Below are 15,766 nucleotides of genomic sequence, written 5' to 3'. Positions count from 1 at the left end.
CTTCTTCATTTTTCAGTGAAAAATAGCTAGTTAATCAGCAAGTCTTGCTGTTATAAAACTTAGTAATAAACAGTTGTAACTCATGAAAGGCAAGCACGTACACATATAACCATAATTCGAGACCACTGATTAATGTATAAACAGAATTGTATAGGAAGAAACAGAGGGAGCAAATACTTCAATCAAACATGGGTTCTGACTAAGATTTTCCTGAGGGGGTAAAGTTTAAGTTTGATGGGCCTTGAAGAGTAAGGAGGCTTTTAATGATCTGGTTTGAGTGTAACAAAACTAGTATTCCCGAAATCTTGGCTTAAAAAGCAAATCCTAATTTGTCACTCATATTTCTGAATACTACTCCTTATAGAAACAACAACTTCCAAGCAGTGAGTGTTACTTATGTAGGTAAGTTAATAGGTAGGCACATACGGGTTAAAAAAAAAAAAAAGGGGGGGGTGTTAAGTGGGTTAAAAATTCCCTAACCACAAAAAACACCTAAAAGTCATCTAGTCCAGCCCTCTTCTTAAGATGAGAAACTGAAGCCACACCCACCCTCATCTACTTAGAACTGACAAGTGAGTCATCAAGAACACCAGTCTCTCTACCAGAGTACAGGAAGTAAATATTAGAATGGCTTCAATGGCTTGTGTTTATTTTTAAACAAAACTAGCTTTACAAATATTTAACATGTATATTTTCAGGAGAATCCTAACTTGGTTCTTAAGACATGATCCCACGCACAACTATTAAAGAGATATTGCAGGATAGGCTGGACAGTGGCTAGCATTCCTTTTTCACTTCCAACATTTATAACATTCTACAGTTTGTGTAGGCCTGGTTTGGTGGATCAATAGATTATATAACCCAGTTGATACCAAATCTACCTTCACTAAAGGGGCAAACAGTTTTAAAAAATAACTGCAAAGAAATTGGGAAACGAAAAAAAAATACTAATCACACAAGCACAACAGCAGAGCTGACACCTCTAATCTTAGTATGAGTGCTCACCAACTCTATCAGAAAACAAAACTGGGGCAAACGTGAACATAAATTGTGCAAAAATTAAAAATTTTCAAGATTATGTAAAATAACATTATACTCACCATCATTAATAGGCAATATCTTGTATGTATACTGTACCCTATTATAATAGTTAAGGATATTATAATATCCTTCTAAATAATAGTTTTTAACAATCAATTTTTTTTTTTTTTTTTTTTTTTTTTGAGACAGAGCCTCAAGCTGTCACCCTGGGTAGAGTATCATGGTATCACAGCTCACAGCAACCTCCAACTCCTGGGCTCAAGTGATTCTCTTGCCTCAGCCTCCCAAGTAGCTGGGACTACAGGTGCCTGGCACAAAACACCCAGCTATTTTTTGTTTGTAGTTGTCATTGTTGTTTGGTGGGCCCAGGCTGGATTTGAACCCGCCAGCTCTGGCGTATGAGGCTGGCACCTTAACAGCTTGAGCTACAGGCACTGAGCCGCATCTTAATCTTTTAACTTTTATATATGCTCTAGCATATAACATATACACTAAGTAAAACATAATAATAAATTTAAAATACATATCTTGCAAGCAGTATATGTACAACATGTTTTTAATGATGGAGTTAAAAATTTAAAAAGCATAGGGGCCACTGTTCCAGAGTTTTGGAGGAACAAAACAACTCAACTTCCCACCTCTGCTGGAGTGAGTAGAGAGATAAGAATTCTTCCACCGTTTGCTTCTAGTGGTTTACGATAGCATCTCTCTCATCCACTCTGTAAGGCTAAGAACTGAGTTGAAAACATCTGAAAAGGGGGAAAAAAGGAACCCCCTAAAAACCTCAGTTCTAACTAAAGAACATGGTTAGAAGTGGCCGGTAAACTTTTATAATTCTAAAAGCAACTCAGGCCCAGACACAGGGAGCTTTAGAGATTAAAATCAGCATTTAGAAGAAAAAGCAGGTAGTGGGGCACTCAGTGGAATGTTGAAGGAGTTTTAAGATGTTTGCATCTGCAAGGCATACCTAAGCCCAAGTGCTACTCCATTCTCAAAGAGCTCATATTACCACGGTGCTTAGCAATAGGGCCTTCTACAGCACTGACAGAAAGTCAGCACAGATGTGGATTTTTTATAATAGCTAGATAAGGCCACGCCATTAGTAACATTTGTAGCTACGCAAAGAAACATAATAAGGGTAATCAAATATCATGCTTTGGGTGGTAAGCTGATCTAAACTGGGGATCATAAAGGAATGTTATCCCCCTCCTCCACAAGAACACAATGAGCAATTGGTTGATTCATTATGAAAGGACTGGCACAAGGGCACAGTCTTTGTTGGACTTGGACTCTAGGCATATACAGGAAAGACAAATCTGGTTCCTAAGAAAGCCACTATGTAAAATTTTTCCATGGCACTCACTTTCCAGGGTTAATTGGTCATAATGTGTTCCCTTCTCTAATAACAGCCACAGAGTATTCTCTGAGGATACAAATGAATATAAATGGTTGACTACTTTACAAGCTGCACAAGCCAATCAACTTTCTCTTTACCTTTGAGAGCTCAGGTCACTATAAAAAGGAAACATACTTAACTTTTTTAAAAAGCTGGTCTCTTAAGAAAACTCAAGAGACTTTAATTCTTTGGCACTAAGTCTTAGGTAAATTGCCAGCAGTATCAGTAACCAAGTTTCCTCAACATGCATCATTTATGACCTTCTCAGCTTTACATGGGCTGGGAACTGCACATTTTCTGCTTTACTAAGAAAAGAACTTAAAGTAAGGTTGAGGGGTTTCAAGGCTATACAGGATACAGATTCACAGTTTTCCTATCAACCTTAGACACGACTAAAAATGGTCAAAATGAAAGGTGCCATGCTTATTTGCATACTATTTTTATGAAAACTGTCTAACAGTGTTCAGCCCCTTCCCAAATTCACTAAAACAACGAAAGAAGCTTTTAAGCAAGGTCACTTATCTCCAAGTATATTCTGGCACTTAACAATGTAGAAGAGCAAATATAATGATAAAGAATTGATTTATTTAGATATTTTCTTTAGACTCCAGATGCTTGATTATAATCTTACTACAGCCCTAGAATTGGAGATAGCCTTTATTATGATTTATTTTATATGTCTATGGAATCTCTTTAGAAAAAAGGGGGAATTTTGCTTATCCATTACTAAACTAAGAATAACAGGTTTATTTTTTTTTTTTTATCTAACCCTGAATAAACCAAAATAGTTCTTTCTTATCTCAGAAGTAGTACTTACAGAAGAAAGTTTTGCTTTGTTTTGTTCTGAGACAGTTCTCACTGTATCACCCTAGGTAGAGTGCGTGGCATCACAGCCCACAGCAATCTCAAAAAGCTCAAGAGAGGGCAGTGCCTGTGGCTCAGTGAGTGGGGCTCCGGCCCCATATACAGAGGGTGGTGGGTTCGAACCCAGCCACGGCCAAACTGCAACAACAACAACAAAAAATAGCTGGGTGCTGTGGGCACTCATAGTCCCAGCTACTCAAGAGGCTGAGGCAAGAGAATCGCCTGAGCCCAAGAGCTGGAGGTTGCGGTGAGCTGTGACGCCACGGCACTCTACCGAGGGTGTGATAAAATGAGACTCTGTCTCTAGGAAAAAAAAAAAAAAAAGTTCAAGAGAGCCTCTTGCCTCTGCCTCCCAAGTAGCTGGGACGACAGGTGCTCGCCATGACTCCTGGCTAGTTTTTCTATCTGTAGTAGAGACAAGGTCTTGATCTTGCTCAGATTGGTCTCGAACTCCTGAGCTCAGGTGATTCACCAGCCTCAGCCTCCAGAGTGTTACGATTACAGAAGTAAGCCACTATGGCTGGCCCAGAAGAAAGTTTTCAAAACAGAAAAATGAAGAGAGAAATAAGAATTACACACGAATGGAACAAAAAAAAGGAAGAAAGAAAAAAGAATTATATGACTCTCACACCAAGAATAGTATCTGCACAGATTATGTGCTAGAATCCCAAAGCAAGAAGGTGCTTAAAAAATACCGTGAGGGGGTTTATCTCAATGTAATAATTATATGAAAAAGCAGCACTACAATCTCTAAGCTGTATTACTGCTATTGACATAAGAGAAAATCTTACATACCTTCTTCTGCTGGTCTTAGTGCCTGAGATTTGAAAGTCCAGAAAAACAACTCAAAAGATTTAAAATTCAGTCTCTCTAAGCTGTGTCTGTCCTCAGATAATATTCTGCGAAAGCCAGGGTTTGACCAAAGACAAGCAACCTAGAACTGAAGTGTTCTGCCTACTACTAGGATTTTAATCTCAACAGAACTTGGTCTCAGTAGAAAGGCCAATCTACAATGTGGGTGTGGCTTAGAACTATAAAAAAATTAAGAGGTAAAAATGTAGATGTCACCACCATTTCTATTTGATTATAGCTGTTGTGCTTAAAATATAATTTGAGGTTCATTTTACCCCTTAGATTCCACTCAAGCAGGTTTTCTTCCTATGGAATGGGACTACCCTATGCACTCCCATATTATTTTTATAAATTTTCTTTGCCACTTTAATTTTAAAATGGCAAGGTTGAGCTGGGTTTGATGGCACATACCTACTAGGGAGGCTGAGGCAGAAGGATTGCTTGAGTCTAAGAATTAGAGGCCAATCTGAGCAACATAGAGACCCTGGGCAACACAGTAAGACTGTCTCTTAAAAAGAAAAAAAGAAAAAACGACAGAAAGAAAGAAAGGAAAAAAGAAAGAAAAGAAGAGGGCCATGTTGTTTCTATCATGTGAAAAACCATTAAGCAATTAAGTATACACTGCTATTTCCAGGAAGAACTAGGAAACTCTAAAAAATATTTTTTTAAATCACCTTAAAACCTACTGAATTTCTTTTATAGTCACTTATTTTTAAGTAAATATACAAAATTATCCTTGAATGGTAACTGGAAACACTATGTAGACTTATACAATATTAAAGCTTGAAAATGCCTCAAGGGTTATAGTCCAATACTACTTTTAAAGTGAGGCAGGAACAGGCTCTCTTATAAAATATATAATCCATTTCCACTAACCAGTTAATTCTCTGAACAGGAAGTCTGAGACATCTTTTATGATGGCTCCATAAAAGTAAAGAATGTATGTTATAAAACTGTTTCATAAAAGTGAAAGAAAAAGTTAAGGTTTTTACTGTAAAAGACAGTTTAAAAAAAAAAACTACATACAGCACTGTATGATTCCATATATATGAAATCATAGAAACTGTAAACTAATCTGTGGTGACAGGAGGTAAATGATTGGAATAGAGGTGAGAGGAGGGATGAAATGCAAAAGGACAGGAAGAAACTTTAGAAGGCAGTGAAAATGTTCTACGTCTTGACAGTGGAGATGATTTTGTGGGTCTATGCACCTGTCAAAACATACGGTCTACTGTACCTCAATGAATGTTTATAACACATATTTATATTTAAATATTTAAAGGTCACCTCTTGCTCTATGTGGCCACAAGCTGGCAAAACTAGAGCCATTGCACAGAAGTACCAAGACACAAATCACACATAAATATTAGGAAACATGCTAGCCAAGTGGTCCAGCGCCAACTCTGGAACACTGAGGTTCTCTTCACTGGGCCTGTTCCAACAAAGGCTAAAAGACCATTTTGGGGTGCAGAGGCGATTGCCTTTGGGGATTCCTACATAGAAAACTGGATGAGGTGACCATTAGTTTTTCTTGCACTGAAAATTCTATTACTGTAAGGAGATCATTATGGAAGTTTGTGGTCTTGCTGCTGTTGTGTGGAGTTCTGCTAACCTCTTGCCTAAAACACGTATTGTTATGTGTAATTTCCTCTAGGATATCACAGAATAAATTATCTACCATATATGTCCTTTTAAAAAAGAAACAGATCCTATGTAGTTATTTTCTGATTTTTCTTTTTTTTTTTTTGGCCGGGGCTGGGCCTGAACCCACCACCTCCAGCATATGGGACCGGCGCCCTACTCCTTGAGCCACAGGCGCCACCCATATTTTCTGATTTTTGAAAAGTAATATATAAAATTTTTTTAAAAATTGAAGACATGAAAATTTAAATTGTTCTCAAGCACACCATTCAGAAACAATCAGGGCCAATATGTGATGAATCTCCAGTCATACACATATACACGTGTATGAAAATGTACTTTTTTTCAATAAAATTGGTCTTTGCTATACATAGTTTTACTTAGCACTAAGTAAGAAAGTTCCCTTATTTTTGAAAACATGCGTTTCATGTTTCATAATAGTCCATGGTATACTATGACTTATTTAATATTCACGTTGGTAATGAAAGTGCTTTCCAACCTTTTACTTTTAGAAATGCTTCAACAAACATCCTTGACCATGAGAATGGGTGGGAAATGGGAGACATCATAGGTCTGAGTCCAATTTCTCTAAGATTTTACCCACTCCATTTTGTAATAAGCAATTTCCACTTTGTTAAGAAGTGTTACAGTTTAAAAGTGCCACTTTCGCTGATAAAATGCTTTTCTCATTATCTACTACAAATCTTAACCAAAATTCCAGAGAATACTGATTTGATCTCAAAACCACATAGAAAGTGATGGCTCTGATCAGTGACTCAGAACTACAAGTGCAGGATGCAGTTATAACAGCCTGTGAATATTTGAGGCAAAAGTATTTTGAACCATCACAAGTACAATAATTATGGGAAAATAATAATCTGAGTCAAAGTTGATATGCCGGTATTTGATAAAGCAAGAACATTTAAAAAAGAATTGACTGTTCGGTGTTTGCCTTCAGGGCAGGAGCCATGTTAAAAAAAAATCTCTTTATTGACCAGGCGAGGTGGCTCATGTCTGTACTCCTAGCACTCTAGGAGGCCAAGGCAGGTGGACTGCTTGAGCTCATGAGTTCAAGACCAGCCTGAGCAAGAGAGAGACCCCATCTTACTAAAACATAGAAAAACTAGCTGGGCATTCTGAAGGGCTAGTAATAATTACAATTTCTTGATATGAATGATGATTTTGTGGGAACAGCAGTTTCTGCATGTATAGTATATATCGATAAAAGGTTCAAAAATGGAGGCACAGGGAGTCTACTCCCTTGACACCAATATACTTCTAGGCAGAATATGACTTAATCTGTTCAGTAAAAGATGAATTGGAATCTCACTTCTAACAATCCAGTTTTACTTATATTAGATATTCTTAGTTCTTTTGTTAAGAATTGAGTAAACAGTAAGTATACATATCTTGCAGAGTTTTGGTGTATACATAATATAATAAATTACTTACATTTAGCACTTCTGATCTGTATGTAGTTACTAAGAACCTACTTTGTCCCAGATGCGGCAGGAGCTTATTTAATAACGCGGAGAGTTATGGAGGAAGACATCAGAAAGAAGGACTTGGAACAGCCTTTGAAAAGCTGGCAGATGACATGGGTTCTTTTTATGATCTTAATTCAGCTACTGGGAAAAATGAGTAGACGCCATACTTTCAGCATCTTGGCAAAAATGTTTCCTAGAATAAGTGGGTGTCAAAACCTATTATAAATATGTATCATTATAGATAAACGGGTAGACAGAAGGGCAACTAAGCAGCTGGACGTGCATGAAGAGAGGTGCAGAACAGGAAGCAGATGGCAGGTTTTGAGTAACAAAGCAAATGTGCTGCGGGATGAGCGTGCCTATTTCATATCAGAATCATTTCTTTTTTTTTTTTTTGTAGAGACAGAGTCTCACTTTATGGCCCTCAGTAGAGTGCTGTGGCCTCACACAGCTCACAGCAACCTCCAACTCCTGGGCTTAGGCGATTCTCTTGCCTCAGCCTCCCGAGTAGCTGGGACTACAGGCGCCCGCCACAACGCCCGGCTATTTTTGGTTGCAGTTTGGCCAGGGCCGGGTTTGAACCCATCACCCTCGGTATATGGGGGCCGCGCCTTACCGACTGAGCCACAGGCGCCGCCCCAGAATCATTTCTTTCTAAATCTAAGTTACCAGAGAAGGGGATGTAGTTATCACACATGTAATCCACAATGTGAATTACCTTTCTTTCCTACACACAGGAAATAAGCATTCTTGCAGCTCTGCTTGACTATACCAAAGTTCCAAAACATCCTTTAAACAAAACTGTTTGTTTTGGAATCCGGTCCTGACATATTTTCAATTTAGAAAAATATCCAGTTAAGTCACATTTTCTCATGTACCTCCAGGCCAATGTGTGGAGCTCTACTGGTAGTAACAACCACTACCTTCCACATCAACCAAGGCAGACAATAGGCCTGTGGTACATGTGCTGCTGAAACAGGCACAACAACGGGTCTGTGGTAAGCAGGATACTCCCCTCCTAACTTGTCTGTGCCCTAATCCCAAATCCTGTGAATATGGTAACTTACACAGCAAAGGAGATTTCACAGATGTTGATTAAAGGTATGGGTCTTGGGGAGGGTAGCTTATCCTGGATTATCTAAACAGACCCAGTCTAATCCCATGAGTCTTTAAAAGCAGAGAACCTTTCCCTGCTGGGTCAGAGAAATGAAACAAAAAGGAGAAAAGATTCAAAGTGTGAGAGGGGCTTGACCCATTTTCCATTTTCACTGGCTTTGGCCACCAGCCAAGAAATGCAGGTGGCCTCTATAAGCTGGGAATGGACTTCACTTTATATCCAGCAAGAATGTGAGGATCTGCCTTTCGGCCGGAGACGCCATCTTCCAGTAATTCACCAAAATGACAAACACAAATGGAAAGAGGAGAGGCGCCCGATACACGTTCTCTAGGCCTTTTAGAAAACATGGAGTTGTTCCTTTGGCCACATATAGGTGATATTGTAGACATCAAGGGAATGAGTACTGTTCAAAAAGGCACGCCACCCAAATGTTACCATGGCAAAACTGGAAGAGTTTACAATGTTACCCAGCATGCTATTGGCATTGTTGTAAACAAGTTAAGGGCAAGATCCTTGCCAAGAGGATTAATGTTCGTATTGAGCATATTAAGCACTCTAACAGCCGAGATAGCTTCCTGAAACGTGTGAAGGAAAATGATCAGAAAAAGAAGGAAGCCAAAGAGAAAGGTACCTGGGTTCAACTGAAGTGCCAGCCTGCGCGACCCAGAGAAGCCCACTTTGTGAGAACCAACAGAAAGGAGCCTGAGCTCCTGGAACCCATTCCCTATGAATTCATGGCATAATTAGCATATAACATAGCACACAGGAGCACCAGTGGACCCATGTTTTTAGGTGCAAGAACCTATTTATTCCCCATGAGCTCATGGCATAATAGGTGTACAGCATAGCACACAGGATAACCAATAGACCCCATGGAACAGTGATACAAGGTGCTGGAACCTATTTTCCCATGAACTCAAAAGTCAATCAACTCAAAAGTCACATTCAATGGCAAGGTGCCTCCCTGAGCTACTGGAACCTCTTCCCTATGAATTCATGGCATGGTAGATACAAATAATAGCGTAAAAATGTTTCTTATTCATTCATTACAAGTGTGATATTTTTTCCCCAAAGAAGTATTAAAGCAAATTTTAATGTGTTCTAAAAAAAAAGAAAAGAAAAGAATGTGAGGATCTCAGGCCTACTACAACAAGGAACTAAATTCTGCCAACCACCCAAATGAGCCATGAGAAAGGCACCCCCCAAACACAGAGCCTCGAGAAAGGAACACAGTTCTGATAATACGATGATCTTAGCCTGGTGAGACCACTGTCAGAACTGTAAGATAATAAATTTGCATTATTTAAACAGCTTAATTTTGTGGTAATTTTTTATAGGAGCGATAGAAAGCTACTATGGGCTCAGACAGTTTTATTCAGAATAAGTTGTTTTTACTACCCTGGTCTCTGCCCACAAGAGAGAACAGCTATTATTTAGGAGATGGGGAAGTGGGGAGTGTGTTTGAGAGGAAAGATCAATGTTAGTTTTAAAGTTCTCCATAACTAAATGTTTCCTCCAATAGCGCATACACACATAGTGGAAGTGAGTCAAATATTTAGCAGTTTAAAAAGAAAAACACTACAAATATTAAAATATTCAAAATTCTGTCAGTGACAATAAGCAGGGATGCATTTCTCTAACTATTCCAAGTTAGTCTATTTTGTGTTGCTCTAAAGGAAATACCTGAGACTGAGTAATTTATAAAGAAGAGATTTATTTGGCTCACAGTTCTATAGACTGTACAACATCTATAGAACTCACATCTAGCATCTCACCAACATCTGCTTCTGGTGAGTGAGTGCTTCAGAGAGCTTCTGATCAAGGCAGAAGGTAAAGAAGCCAGTGTGTCACATGACAAAATGGAGGGGGAGGGGAGGAAGAGAGAGAGGGAAGGGGGGGGAACAAAGGAGGAGGGGCAGAGAAGGGGAGAGGAGGGAAAGAGAGAGGAGAGGGCAGAGAGAGAGAGAAGCGGGGCCAGCCTCCTTTAAACAACCAACTATTATGTGAACTAGCAAAGTGAGAACTCACTTCTTACTCAGGGAGGGCACCAATCCTCTCGAGAGAGATTTCTGCCCCCATCACCCAAACACCTCCCACCAGGGCCCACCTCTCACACTGGAGATGGAATTTCAACATAAGGCTTAGAAGGGCCAAACATCCAAACCTCATCACCTTCCTAACAGACTGGACCTCAGAGATTATTGCAATACATATGAAATACCAACCAGCATTAGGGGCAGTTATTCTCATTAGTAGTCATAAGATCAACCTGTGGAGCTTATTTTAAATGCAGATGCCTGGGCTTCGACCCACAGAATCTCATTCAGAGATTTTAGGGTAGGGCCCAAGAATCTGAATAGGATCAAAATTGAAGATTTCTGAATTTTGTCCTCTAATAAATGACTAATACTACTGAACATTCCCCCACTTCTCCCACCAACTACCTGAGACCTCTGTTATTCTGACAAAGGCCCAAATTGCAATTATCGTCAGTGTTAGCCCAGGAGCTAGCCCGAGGAGCAGACTAGATGGTTAAGGACATAGCTGTGATTGAACAGACTTGGATTTGAGTTTGCTCCTGCCTCTTACTGACAGGGGTACTTTGGGCAAGTCAGTTAAATTCTCTGTGCCTCAGTTTTCCCATCTGTATAAAAGGGATGAAAGACCTATCTGCCCACAGGGTTATGATAGATTTAGCACAGTTCTTGAAATATAGTGAATATTCAGTTACCATGACTATCAACACCACCATAATGCCATTTTCAAGTGAAATTGGAGTAAAATATGTATAAGCAGAGGCAGCTTGAATGCTTTAGTATTTTTCATTCCTGCAACAGTATCTGGAAAGATTAAACATTTAATGGATACAAGCTTCCATTCTGGGCTGCACAGAATTGAGGATTTTTACAGGAAGTTGCATTGGGGGAAACCATCCACTTCTCTTTAAGACTATGTATACACCCAAACCCCTAACAAGGCCGGCTGAAAAAAAAAGATATTTTTCCTAATCACATTTAGGAAATTCATCCCTTTTTCACCTTAGAATATGAAATGCCAACTATATAGATTATTGAGACAAGTCCTTGCCATTGCTGGCTATTTTAGTAACTAACGAGACAAGTCTTCATTTTAATTTGAAGACTATAGAAAGTACAACAGAAGGACACGCTCAAGGTTACAAAGCAAGTTAAATAATCTCAATTGTCAGGCAAGAAAAGGAAGGACATAAATAATGTCACCAAATAATATGCATGATCCAATAGCATGGAAATGAATAGACACACGAAAACAAACAGGACTGCAGTAGAGTCCATCAAATGGCCTGCTGTTGAGTCACAACTAGAAAAACAAATCAGGCAGAAATTTACTATACAACAAGTGACTAATTTTGAAGAATGATGTCCAAAGAAATACAATACCTGTCATTCTTTTTCTATCTCTGTTGGTGTACTTCCTCTCCTCACCTGTGTTCTTTCATCTTTCTTTTTTCTCTCCCTTGCCCTTTATAGAAAAGGTAGAAAACATTTAACAGATGAGGAAAAGGGCATTTCATGTTTGCACCTACTGGTTTTTCTCAGACTGCCATCTTGTGGACCACAGAGCGGGATTATATGTCAGGGGAAATCCATTCTCTCTTTGTGTGTCCACGAGGACCTGGGGCTAAAACAGCACTTCTGGCCTCCCTCTCTACACGCCTTTCTCATTCTCTCCCAAAGAAGGGAACTGATTTATCTCACTGAGGGGAGGGTGCCATGGTCCTCCAAACCTCATTTCTCTATTGCAGTGGTTCTCAAACTGCAGTGGAATCAAAAGAAGGGGTGTTAAAACACAGACTTGTGGGCCCAACCCCCCTCCTCCCCACCCCGAGTCTCTGATTCAGTTCGTCTGGAATGGAGACCAAAAGTCTGCATTTCAAGGTAATGCCAGTGCTACTTGTCTGAGAGTCGCACTTTAAAAACCAGTATTATACTTACTGGGACTCAAGTGTTCAATATCACTGTCCTTATAAGGTTTGCCCCTTCTCTCTTTAGCAGTTATTTATCCTCAGGACACCAGCACTCCCCTTCCTCCAGATGGTAAAAACCCAGAGGCCCCTGTCCAGCAGGTCTGTCTGGGATGGGGTGAGCAGAAGTTAAACTTCAGGGAAGAGGACATTAGGAAGACCACTAGCCACAGGGCCAGACTGCAATCCTAGTACAGCTCCACCAAGAGTAACGTTGGTATTTTGAACTCTGAAAAATCTGTATCAATGTCTCGACTGGCTCAGAGAATAAAAGGAATAATAGCATGAATTATCAGCCTCCTGAGTCCAAGAACATCCAGCATGATAGTGATTATGGAAGGCAGGGTCTATGACTGGGAAGTCCAAAGGCTATGGCCTCATTCTGGATGCAGAGTGACCTTCTCTTATCTAAACCATAATGCTCAGGCCACATGACATCAACAGGCTCTTGAAGAACAAACACACAGTTCTCACCAAAGTGATATAAATGAAGAGAAGAAGATATACGGCCTATCCTGACCACTCCCTTCTACCTTCCCTTCTATGCCTGGGTCTGGCAACTCTGCTTCCATGCTCACTTACCCAGATTCTGCAGATAAATGTTTTTGTGTCTCAATTTTTAAATGATACCCTGCCTTCAAATCCTACAGTGTGACTAATCTTGCCCCAACTCTGCCTTAGCCCTACCCAGCTCCTGAAGGCCCCAGCAGAGTCCAATATCTCTAGCCCCTCATTGTGTAGGAGAGAAATCTGAATAGCAAAAGGTTTTCCTTAAGAACAGCGGAATCAAAATGCAACCACCTCAGCAAAACAGAAAAAGAAAGATGTGGCCAAAACCCATGCCAGGCCTCACATTCCATACTCCCGGAGCACCGAGGTCACAGCTCATTTCATTCCTTCTTTACCAAGGGACAAAATGGCACCACGGACCAAATACTGCCTGGACAAACATCCTCCATGGCTCACTGAAATTTTTTAAATTTTGAAGTGAATACATAAAAATTAGGAGATTAACCTAAGATTCAGATTTCTATTCTTTCACTTAAAATCAGAAGATCTGGCAATACTGAGCTCATGTTCTCACATGATAACATTGAACTATGCCAGAGACAGCCATGTCCTTTAGATAGTGGGAATCTTCAGGTATCACAGTCCCCCTGACTCCCAGCTATCCCCTTCTCTCACTGCCTTCTTCCATACAGCCACTACCTGCCACTGCTAATTTCCTGAGATATCCCTGAACTGAGATTATATGGTATGCTGCTTTTGAGAAAAAGCAGCATGTATTTTTTTTCTTCCTCAGCTGGTGGCTGCTTGCATACTTTCATTCATGAAGCTGTAACAGCAGGATCCCAAACAAATGGCAAATGCTAGGATGAAGAGAGAGAAGGTAAAAGGACTCAAATCAAAAAGGCAATCCTCTTTTTAATATTTCTAGCTCCTTAAAAGATTGGGACTAATGAAAGAAAAAATGCCCACATCCTCTTGAGTTTTTGTTTTGTTTTCTCGGCAACAGAATCTCACTCTGTTGCACTAGGCTAGATTGCCATGGCCTCAGCCTACCTCCCAGCAACCTCAGACTCCTGGTTTCAATCAATTCTCCTGCCTCAGCTTCACAAGTAGCTGGGACTATAGGTACCCACCACACTACCTAATTTTTCTACTTTTAGTACAGATGGGGTCTCACCATTGGTCAAGCTGGTCTCGAACTTCTGAACTCCAGCAATCCACTGCCTCAGCCTCCTAGAGTGCCAGGATTATAGACGTGAGCCACCATGACTGGCCCACATCCTGTGTTACAGGACAAAAATTCCACAATCAGAAGTTACCAAATGGGGGCGGCGCCTGTGGCTCAGTGAGTAGGGCGCCAGCCCCATATACCGAGGGTGGTGGGTTTAAACCCAGCCCCTGCCAAACTGCAACAACAACAAAAAAATAGCCGGGCGTTGTGGCAGGCGCCTGTAGTCCCAGCTGCTCGGGAGGCTGAGGCAAGAGAATCACATAAGCCCAAGAGCTGGAGGTTGCTGTGAGCCGTGTGATGCCACGGCACTCTACGGAGGGCAGTAAAGTGAGACTCTGTCTCTACAAAAAAAAAAAGTTACCAAATGTAGAATCTACAGTGCACAGAATTATATGTAATTTAAAATTATATATAAAGCAAATGTAAGTTTATTGTTTTTGAAAAGATCCTGTCACTGGTAGCCCTCTTCATTTAGCAATAAGCCATACTACAGATCAGAAGAGAATTTTTACCTAATTAGGAAACAATCATGGTGCAATAAAAGTGTACAAAGATCTTTTCTTGTCTTGAATCATCTGTTATTGCATATATAATAAAATGGCTGAAGATACTACTCTGCCACAAAGATTGCAGTGTTACAACCAGGGATTTGCCCTAGAGTGACACAGTTAGACTACCTTTTGAAATCCTGCTCTTCGCTCATAAGATTAGTGAGTCACTGTCAAAGTAAATATTTTATTTTCAAAATTCTTCCTTCTGGGCAGGTGCAATGACTCATGCCTACAATGTCGGCACTTTGGGAGGCTGAGATGGGAGGATCATTTGAGGCCAAGAGTTCAAGACCAGCCTGGGTAACATAACAAAACCCAGTTTCTTTTTTGTTTTGTTCTGTTCTGAGACAGAGTTTCACTCTGTTGCCTGGGCTAGAGTGTAGTGGCATCAGCCTCGCTCACAGCAACCTCAAAATCCTGGGTTCAAGCAATCCTCCTACCTCAGCCTCCCAGGTAGCTGGGATTATAGGTGCCGCCAAATCCAGCTAATTTTTCTGTTTTTAGTAGAGAAGGAGTCTCACTCTTTCTCAGGCTGGTCTTGAATCCCTGAGCTCCAGTGATCCTCATACCTCAGCCTCCCAGAGTGCTAGGATTACAGGCATGAGCCACCTCATCTGGCCTGGGCTAATTTTTAAAAAATATTTTCTAGATATTAGGTTTTGTCAGGCTTGTGGCTCACACCTATAATCCTAGCACTCTGGGAGGCTGAGGCAGGAAATTTCTGAACCTCAGTTCTAGACCAGCCTCAGCAAAGTGAGACCCCACCTTTACTAAAAATAGAAAAACTAGCTGAGCATCCCAGTGGATACCTGTAGTCCCAGATACTTGGGAGGCTGCGGTGGGAAGATCACTTGAAACCAAGAGTTTGAGGTTGCTGTGAGCTAGGCTGACACCATGGTACTCTAGCCCAGGAAACAGAGTGAGTCTCTGTCTCAAAAATTAAAAAAAAAAAAAAAAAATAGCCCAGGCATATTGGTTCACCCTCTTTTTTTTTTCTGTAGAGACAGAGTCTCACTGTACCGCCCTCGGGTAGAGTGCCGTGGCGTCACACGGCTCACAGCAACCTCTAACTC

General features: G+C 40.5%; 1 protein-coding gene across 3 annotated transcripts in view; it reads right to left on the bottom strand.

Moving 5' to 3' along the window:
* Positions 1-15,766, bottom strand: part of PLS1 (plastin 1) — a 133,988-nt gene that overhangs the window by 96,268 nt on the left and 21,954 nt on the right. The window contains exon 1 of one of the 3 annotated variants that reach the window (XM_053598585.1): positions 11,818-11,836. The exons of 1 other annotated variant lie outside the window; for it this stretch is intronic. The gene's annotated coding sequence lies outside the window, so the exon portion shown is untranslated. Of the gene's footprint in view, positions 1-4,096; positions 4,236-11,817; positions 11,837-15,766 lie in introns of those variants that run through there. One more of the 3 variants, XM_053598586.1, reaches the window with a different exon arrangement.

Source organism: Nycticebus coucang, chromosome 8 (assembly GCF_027406575.1).
Source record: "Nycticebus coucang isolate mNycCou1 chromosome 8, mNycCou1.pri, whole genome shotgun sequence".
In the NCBI taxonomy this organism is placed as follows: Eukaryota; Metazoa; Chordata; class Mammalia; order Primates; family Lorisidae; genus Nycticebus; species Nycticebus coucang.
Note: the sequence above shows the minus strand (reverse complement) of the source record. Positions and strands in the feature narration are given on the sequence as shown.